Here is a 10,143-nt window from a genome sequence, read left to right as displayed (position 1 = left end):
GCCTGGAATCATATTGTCCCAGGCTCCTGAGGGCTTTCAGGAGGAGAAGGGAATTGTCCTCAGCACCAAGTCAGGCGCCCCGGGACTACTCTTTTCTAGCTCACTTCTGTCACTCACCCTAAGACAGTAAACCAGCAACGACCTCTTTTGTGGACGGCAATGTCCCCCCAAATCCAACCTGCACCATAGGTTGCACCTGCCCAAATCCAGAGGGGTCCAGGGCTTGCTGGACCCTCTGGTCTTTTCTTACCCTCTGCCTCCGGGCTCCTTACTCAGCACTCCAGGTCTTGGTCAGCTGTTTTCTCACGCTCCCACCCTAATTTTATTGCCGCGCCCCACTACAGATTCCACTCTCCGTCGGGTCCCTGGTGTGGTCCCCTGAGTGGACCACTCTTGGAGCAAGGGTACCACTCTCTCTGGGGTAGGGTTCTTTGGGAAACTCACCTCCCTATGGAATTTGCATCCTCCAGGGAAGGGGTTGGACTCTCAGAAAGCTGCCTCCAGGGACGGGTTACGATCACTGAGCCCAATCTGTCGACCCCCCAACTCCCTCCCTACTCAAGGTCTAACTGGGGTCCCTCTCCTGCTTCCTGGGGCTCCGAGCGCTGGGGTGTGGGCACTCTTGGGGTGTGGAGCAGCGGCAGCCAGTGCAGACCCTCTCCCGCCAGGGCTTGGGGTCCGGAGGAGCACAGAGCGGCTGCTAGCCCCTCCCTCCGCGGGCTGGAGGGGCTGACGCGTAGGGAGGGTCCGGGCGGGGCCGGCTCTACGATCGTCCGCCCCCCCTCTGCCGCCGCGCGTAGGGAGGAGGGAGCGAGTGACGCGCACCCCGAAAAGGACTTAAGTCGGAGAAGTTTGCGCACAGCTTCATCTTTGGGCGAGCAGAGGCAGGCTCTGCAAGGTGAGCCTCCCGCGCTTTGGGGAGAGGAGAGCAACCGGGAAAGGACTCTTGCCTGGAGCCTAGTTGCAATCTTGGGCTTTAAACCTATCCCATAAAGGGAACCTTAAAGGGTCTGGAAATTGGAAGGTGGGCAAGAGGGAGTGCTCAAGACTAATTCAGTTTGCTCTTACATTAAACTAGGAGAGCCAGTGGCCCAAGCCCCTGGACGGACTGCAGCTTGCAGACAACTCCTGGTTGGAGAGGTGCTTCTGCACCTCACTCTGAGGTTGGCACCCCCTGCCCAGTGAAGTCTGAGTTCCTGAGACATCCAGCTAGAGAATTCCTGGTAAGAAGAGGGGTTTTTACCCCTCTTTTTTCTTTCTTTGGAGGGGGTGATTGGAATTTAAAGATGTGTTGGGTCCCAGGAATAGCTAAAGGTGGTAGTGAGAGTGATACTTTGTGGGTCTTGTTTTTATTATAAAGTTGTAGTTTAACTGTGATGTTTAGAGGTTTTCTTGTAGGGTCTGCTTAGTCTCTGTTGCTTCACTTTACCATGATTTAAAAAAAAAATAAGTGTCTTTGGAAGGTGTGATAGCTTATAATTCTGTGTTGAGCTCTCTGGTTCTGTGGAAGTTTCGTGTTATTATTCATATGAATTTTCTCTCAGAAGTTTTGGCCTTCTGTACTGTTGGGTATAGCAATTTCTAGGCTTAGAGTTGTGGCTTTTCCTCAGAGATATTTAGAGAATATCGACGTCCAGGCAGTTTTGTGCTCGGTCTTGGAAATGAGTACAGTAGTGAATGGTGTTACTTGTTTGGTCATGTTCGACAAAGAATTATTTTCCAACAATCATTTATGCATAGCAGCCATTCTTCACACCTATTAGGAAAAATCTGTTGTGTGCATAGTTTCCAAAAGAGCTTTCTTTTTCGTGATGCTCTTTCCAAGCCTGGGTGAAAGACATCAAGAACCATTTCAACTAATTAATTCCTCTTTTCAAGTAGTCGGTTTTCCTGAGGTCCAAGGAAATCCGAAGTCAAAAATCAAAAGTGCAATTATATTTGCCAACTATTCTGCCAGGTTTGATCTGGAATCTACCCAAGAGTTCTTTATGATACATTTACTCTAATACTATATTGTAAATCAGAAAAAGGAAGCATGATCCTTAGGTGTCATTGAACACCTTTGGTGTAAGAGACTGTGAACAAGCCCATCTATTCAAGAATATTTGGTGAAATTGATGGGCAGCTGAGAGAGAAAAAATGTTCTTTATGATACCTTTAATCTGATAGTATATTATATACTATTTAATCTATAGCATATTCTAATTGGAAAAAGGAAGCATGATCCTTAGGTGTCATTGAACGAACACCTTTGGTTTGAGAAACTGAGCAAGCCTATCTATTCAAGGCAATTTGTTGAAATTGATGGGAGAAAAATGTTTTTATGATACTTTTAATCCAATATAATTAATATATTATATATTATTTAATCTATAATATAAGTGAAAAAAAGAAGCATGATCCTTAGGTGTCATTGAACACCTGTGTGATTTAAGAGACTCTGAGCAAGCCGATCTATTCAAGGATTTTTGTTGAAATGGTTGGGCAACTGAGAGAAAAAAAAGTTCTTTAGTCGATGATATCTTTAATAGTACATTGTATATTATTTAATCTACAGTATATTGTAAGTGAGGAAAAGGAAGCGTGATCCTTAGGTGTCATTGAACACTTTTGTGGTTTAAAACTCTGGGGCTGGAGAGATGGCTCAGCCGTTAAAGGCTAGGCTCACAACCAAAAATATAAGACTCTGAACAAGCCCGTCTATTCAAGGATATTTGTTGAAATTGTTGGGCAACTGAGAGAAAAAATTTATTTTTATGGTAATTTTAATGTAATAGTATATTGTATACTATTTAATCTATAGCAGATTGTAAATCGGAAACAGCAAACATGATCCTTAGGTGTCATTAAACACCTTTGTAGTTTAAGAGACTGTGAACAAGCCGATCTATTCAAGAATATTTATTGAAATTGATGGGCAACTGAGAGAAAAAAAATTCTTTAGTCGATGATATCTTTAATAGTTCATTGTATATTATTTAATCTACAGTGCATTGTAAGTGAGGAAAAGGAAGCGTGATCCTTAGGTGTCATTGAACATTTTTGTGGTTTAAGACTCTGGGGCTGGAGAGATGGCTCAGCCGTTAAAGGCTAGGCTCACAACCAAAAATATAAGACTCTGAACAAGCCTGTCTATTCAAGGATATTTGTTGAAATTGTTGGGCAACTGAGAGAAAAAATTTATTTTTATGGTAATTTTAATGTAATAGTATATTGTATACTATTTAATCTATAGCAGATTGTAAATCGGAAACAGCAAACATGATCCTTAGGTGTCATTAAACACCTTTGTAGTTTAAGAGACTGTGAACAAGCCGATCTATTCAAGAATATTTATTGAAATTGATGGGCAACTGAGAGAAAAAAAATTCTTTAGTCGATGATATCTTTAATAGTTCATTGTATATTATTTAATCTACAGTGCATTGTAAGTGAGGAAAAGGAAGCGTGATCCTTAGGTGTCATTGAACATTTTTGTGGTTTAAGACTCTGGGGCTGGAGAGATGGCTCAGCCGTTAAAGGCTAGGCTCACAACCAAAAATATAAGACTCTGAACAAGCCTGTCTATTCAAGGATATTTGTTGAAATTGTTGGGCAACTGAGAGAAAAAATTTATTTTTATGATAATTTTAATGTAATAGTATATTATATACTATTTAATCTATAGCAGATTGTAAATCGGAAACAGCAAACATGATCCTTAGGTGTCATTAAACACCTTTGTAGTTTAAGAGACTGTGAACAAACCGATCTATTCAAGAATATTTGTTGAAATTGATGGGCAGCTGAGAGAAAAAATGTTCATTATGGAACCTTTAATCTAATACTGTATTGTATACTATTTATCTATAATATATTGTAAATCGGAAAAAGAAAGCATGATCCTTAGGTGTCATCGAACACCTTTGTGATTTAAGTGACTCTGAGCAAGCCCATTTATTCCAGGATATTTGTTGAAATCATTGGGCAACTGAGAGAAAGAAAATGTTTAAATAAACTATAGGTTTACCATATAAGCCTTGAAACTAATACTAAATATCTGAGTCTCCAAGTTTCACTGTCTGAAGTGATGACAGAAAACAAATATTTTATATAGTCAAGCTGGCTGACTTGCTTTTAAGGACAAAGTGAGAATGCTTCTAATGTTATGTCTATTAAGTAAAATTTGTAATTGCTTATTATTGGCCGCATATACTTTTGGTATTTAAATATTCAGCTTTAACAATTGGGAATTGCTGGTTTCATATGCTTTTGTTATGAAAGAAACTGATAGGGCTGGGTTTGCAAAGCCCTCCATTTTGTCAATGTTCACTTCTATTCTGTTTGTAGCAACCCCAAACAACCCTCGGCTGGAATTTGTTTTGGTTCAACAATGATTCTAACCTAGAGTTAATTTTAATAATTAAACCCTTAAGACTAGTATTTGTCATATTGTAAAAATGTGTATTGCCTATTGACCACACCAACACATTGAATACTGTGATCTGTATATAATGAAGAATTTATTCACTATAATTGATCCAAAGGACATACAACTAAATCTATTGTATTGTCTAATTATATTTATATTTAAATTTAATTTATACTACACGTGGCATCTATTTCCCAACTAATCATACTTTTAGAAGATTTTGGGTAAATAAAGATGCTCTTTGTTTCAAGCAATTAAAAGAAACGAACCTAAAAAGTAGTATGCTCATGCCCAGCATCTCTGTTCTTCATGAATCTTTATGAAACCTCATACACACAGTCTTTCATTGGTGATTTGAGTAAAAATAGTATATTTTGTTGGTGTTTATTAAAGTAAAGTTGAGGTGACAATTAGGGGCCAGTGATACTTTACTGATATATGAACTGATGTTCTCAACTTTAGCCACAAATTAGAATCCGAAAGAATTTTTCTTTAGTGAAAAAGAAAAAGAAAAAAAAAGAAAACAAAAAAAAAGTATAACAGACCCTACCCAACCTAATTAAATCACAATATCTTGGGAAGAGGTCTGAATATTGATGAAAATTTTTAGGTAAATATATCTTGCAACCATGACTGATAAGAATCAGCTGAAACAATTTTCTGTGATTTGATAAACCCCATTCATGTAGAAAGGTCTTAGGGAACATAAATGCTACTTATTGAATTTTTGGTCTGATCTTTGGATTTTTTTTGAACCCATTAATGTTGAAGAATCTTGATGAAAATAAATGTCATTTGTTGTATTGCCATTCTACTCTTTTTTCCCATGTATGTGATGCATATAAGTTGATTTTCTAACTAGAAGATTTTGTTCTTTATGTTAGATGGTTAAATCATAACAGATTCCAACATTTTCGCTAGAAAAGAAGCTATCTGGTCTTACTACATAAACTCTAGCTCCAGGGAATGTTTAAAAATGCTTTAGGAAGCAAAGAATTTTATTTCCTTCTCCTAAGACCAATAATGATATACAATGTGAAAATGTGTATTTTGAAAGGGGAAAATGATAATTTAGAGCCTTTCTCCTTAGCATACCAAGTAACATATTCTGGGTGCCAAGTGTGTTCTAATATTTTCATACAAATTAGTTTTGTAAAATTCATAATAAGTTTTGGAGGTAAAATCTACTGCCCTGATTTTATACATGAGAAAAATAAAGATGTACTCAAGCCCCTACCTTCTTACTCTGAGTTTAACTGTGTCATAAAACACCTATTAAGTGAATATTTATATTCTTAAATTTTTAAAGACAGCGTCCATTTGAAAGTGGTATAAGGTAAGAGCAAAGATTCTGACATAGCTGTGCTCAGGGAGGACACTGGCTCCATCACTGTTTCACTGCATAAATCAGGCAAGTAATTCAACCTTTCTGGGCTATAAAGGCTAAATCCAGTTAAAAGATCTTATTTAATGTGGATTAAGAGGATTAGTATTTTTAAAGCATTTGGGTGTTTATTTTGTGCATAATAGGTTCTATGTAATTGTTTTAAATGTCTATTTTAAAATGCCACTTATTCATAAACATTTTGATTATTTATTAAACACCAACAATTGATTAAGTTTGACAGTACAAAAAAAAAGTCATGTCCTTGTCCTCAAGATGTTACATCTCATAGGAAATACGCCTAAATAAATCAGTGATTATTTCAGGCAAACACTGGCATTTTTCCTGTCTTGAGTATAATTAAAATCATGGTTTGGTATATGACAGCTACGTATCTTTCAATGCTGGTGTGATTTTCCTGAATTCCAACTGGTGAAAAACCAAATGGTAACATTTTGTATTATTACAGTGGTCCTACCTTGTTTTAGATTTGATCACAGAAAAGCATGTGCTTCTGTCTTTCATGTGGAAGGTTAGAAAGTAGACCCATGGTGAGGCCACAGAGATTGAAACTTTGTATTTCAAGTAAATCATGGGGTTGGAGCATTTGTAGAAAGTCCCATTGCTATTGGTTCATTAATACTGTAAACTGCAATTTTCTCAAGTCAGCTTCTCAAGAGTAATGTGTGAGGTGTGCAGGTGTGCACGTGTGTGTGTGTGTGTGTGTGTGTGTGTGTTTGTGTGTGTGTTTGTGTGTGTGTTTGTGTGTGTGTTTGTGTGTGTGTGTGTGTGTGTTTAGAATGTGGTTTTACTTTTATTCCTGAAAAAAAATCTTTAGAAGAGAAAATGCTCATCGAAGAACCCAGTAAAAGTCCCTGACACTGAGCTGGCTTGCAGAACACATCTGGGAACCCACTGTTCTCCCTCAATGGAGCCTGCAGCTCCACTCAGCTGCCGACACCTGTAGGCACCTGTGGACACTTTGCTCTTTTCTGCTGTAAGTTTCTATTAAAAGAAAGCATGCCCATTAGTGTCCTGTATATAAAAAGTAGTTTGGATTCTTTAACCATGATGAGCTAGTTCTCAAAAAATAAAGTACCTGGTTCAGTGCAATGCAATCAATATTTCTCTAATCAATATTTAACTGTATCGCTGCACTAACATTTCTCTTTGGCAGTGTATTCTTTTCCCTCAAATTATCAAATATTGGGGTACTTCCAGTTTCTGACAGATGCTAAGCTTTTTCAGCAGCTCTTCAGCCACCCCTTTTATTACCATCATCAAAATATTTAAATACTCTCCCAATATTCAGCAGCATTGTATTCCCTGTGTCTTGAATTTACAACACAGACAGAGTTATTTTCAAGCTCCGGTCTTGTCATCCTCTGTTCAAAGTTATTCAGTTATTGTCTAAGAATGTAGCCCTCTTTTAAGAATACCATCTAAGATGCTTCGTGATTAAAAACCCCATTTAAAAATTTTTCCCCATCAATGGTGTGGAGAAAATCTCAGCAGCTCCTTAAGTCCAGCTCAGGAACTGCAGTTAATACTAGAAAAACTGACTCCAGAGTTAGAGTCCGTCCTTCGCTTTCAACTTTATGCCTTTGCCTGTCACGATCAGTTCACATTCTATTGCCTCAAAACTTCTCTGGGTGTGTGTGTGTGTGTGTGTGTGTGTGTGTGTCTGTGTGTGTGTGTCTGTCTGTCTGTCTGTCTGTCTGTCTCTCTGTCTCTCTGTCTGTCTGTCTCTCTGTCTGTCTGTCCACTTATATAATGGTTCAGTTGCTAGGCTGCTCTGCTTTGGCTTATGTTTTTCCCAACAGTCCTTATCCCAGCAGCAGTCCTTTATTGTGTGGGGCTTCAGAATCTCGCATTTCAGATCTAACCTATGTCCATCCCTCAAAGAATGTTAATTATGCCCCCGTCAAACAAAATTTCCCATCCTGATACCATCACTTATGTTTTAATACTCAGTAAATATCTAGTAAATATTTACTTATTGTTTTGGTCAAAGAATGTTATGATAATTACATTTCCTTGGTGGTCCGAAGTGGCATGCGGGAATGGTTTCTACGGAGGTTGATCCTTTTAAAGAGGACGTGAGTTGCCACTAAAATGACAGTTTATAAAAAGCCGACTAAACACGGGAGACATGGAGTTATGTTACAGGTAGGAAACTAATAAACAAATAAAGAAACAAACAAAAACCAACAAGCAATACAAAAATAGCCTTCCAGGCAAAGGAACAATATGGTGATGTGGGAAACTGCAGACACCTGGGTTGCTCCATCAAGTTTTCAGGCCACCGAAAACTTACCAAAGAGTTCTTATGATTCTCAAACAGGCCTTGTGCACGGGAGTGTGCATGAGAGAGAGTGTGTGTGTGTGTGTGTGTGTGTGTATGTGTGTGTGTGTGTGTATGGGTGTGTGTGTGTATGTGTATGTGCTCACACATATAACACATGTATATTTACTTTTATGTAACATATTCTCTCTGTGGAAAAGGCCAACAAAAGCCCAATTTACAAACTTTACAGGGCCTCTATGGATTCTAGTATTTCAACATATACAAACCGTTCTCAGGACGGTTGTGTCCTTTAAAGTCGCACAAAAGTTTCCAGGTGAAATGTGTCAATCTTTGGGTAAGATGAAATATTTTCTAGCTGTCTTCATGATGTTTCCCCTTTTGCTATGAATGTGCGTTAACTTCTCTTCTTTCTGTTCGGGGTTACAAACGACAGTCATCTGTTTTCCAATCTTCTCAGCAAATCCAGACAGCTTTCTATGCTCATATGGGGATGAGTTAAAACTTACTTACATTTAACCATAAAGATGCTGACTTTTTTTTCCTGAATTGATTTTTGTCACAGCGAAGCCTGAAGTTTTCTTTGAAAGTTATCAACTTGCCATTGTCTCGAAACTTAGACATATTTTTTCTGTAATAATTCCTCCAAATCAATAATCCCTTTTCATTTTGAAGCTTATTATACCCATTCTCCTGCTTCAGTCTGGAGTCCATGTCAACCTATGGGGCGAATCATGTTTTCTTCTGTGAACATTGAAAACATCATTCGCGGCTCTGAACCCGTCACTCCAGTATAACATGCAGAACTGTTTCCAGTGCCCCTCCCATCCCTCTAAAGCACAAAGTGTTCGCCCATTGTCTCTGGAGTTGCAGCCATGGATTTAAGCACCCATACTAAAAATGTCTTTTGAAAATTTAAATCTGTGCTGAATGTGGGCACACTGTTTTTTTTTCTCTGTAGCTACTATTCCCTAAACAAGGAAAGCCAAGCAAATATTTAAATAGCATCTATAGTAGCTGGAGAGATGGCTTAATGGTTAAGAGGGCAGAATGCTCTTGCAGAGGACGGAGTTCAATTCCCAGTACACATGTCAGACAGCTCACAGGTGACTGCAGCTCCAGCCCCAGCCAGGGGCCTGGATTCCGGTGGCCTCCATAGGCACCTCAACTCACATGTGCACATGCATAATTAAAAAGTAAAGCAATAGAAATAAAAAAAGTCAAACAATTCCTTAAACAGCATTTACATTACAGCAGTTATTACATGCAGTCCACGTATGATTAAAAGTATGACAGGAGGGTGTGCTTTGGATTATGATCAAGCACTGCCCTACTTTACTTAAGGAAACTGTGTGTAAATTGCATATGTCCAGTTTTAATTGTGGATCCTTACAGACATTGCCACTTTTCCTTCTTGCTTGAGGACAAAGCTACTCGAGTGTTATTTATACTTTCATGTGCAAGGTAGAAACAAGAATATCTTATATTCCCAGTAGAGAACAGAACCAGAAGTGACTCACACTAAACAGAAAAATCTATCTTCTATAATAACTGAGGGCCTCCTTATGTGGGATATACAACAAAATAGCAAAAAAAAAAAAAAGAGTGACAATTCATGGGGCCTACTGTGTGCTGCATACTGGACTATTCGGTCACTTCTCAGGATGCTATGATAGTATCCTGTGTCCTAATAAGGTACTATCAAACCCAATCCATTGATGAGAAAGCAGGATTAGAAACGTGAGAAAATGTATGGCTCTCCGAATGTGACAGAGCAACAATTCAAACCGAAGATTAATTAATCTCCTTCTCTCTGCTGCTCCAATTAATGGCATTTGATGGTGACTTGAAGAACTTTTTGAAAAAAAAAAATCCTATAACTAGAATATTAATCATCATGGATGGTCAAGTCTCTGTAACAAATGAGGTAAGGAGCCCCTCTCCACAGGCATGAAAGACAACTCGTCTCCCTGCAGACTTTTAGCCTGCATTCCACCCGTTGGGCCTGCAGGAGCTATGATTGCACTTATCCCCAAATTCCAA

The 10,143-nt window shown here is 38.6% G+C and overlaps 1 protein-coding gene across 2 annotated transcripts in view; it reads left to right on the top strand.

The window, feature by feature from the left end:
- The first annotated feature begins 877 nt into the window (after positions 1–877).
- Calcr (calcitonin receptor) overlaps positions 878–10,143 on the top strand; it is a 75,121-nt gene continuing 65,855 nt past the window's right edge. For both annotated transcript variants that reach the window (NM_001034015.1, NM_053816.2), the window contains exons 1-2: positions 878–898; positions 1,079–1,223. The gene's annotated coding sequence lies outside the window, so the exon portion shown is untranslated. The remainder of the gene's footprint in view (positions 899–1,078; positions 1,224–10,143) is intronic.

The sequence above is a fragment of the Rattus norvegicus genome, chromosome 4 (assembly GCF_036323735.1).
Source record: "Rattus norvegicus strain BN/NHsdMcwi chromosome 4, GRCr8, whole genome shotgun sequence".
Taxonomy (NCBI): domain Eukaryota; kingdom Metazoa; phylum Chordata; class Mammalia; order Rodentia; family Muridae; genus Rattus; species Rattus norvegicus.
The sequence above is the reverse complement of the archived record's forward strand: the minus strand, read 5'-3'. Positions and strand labels throughout refer to the sequence as shown.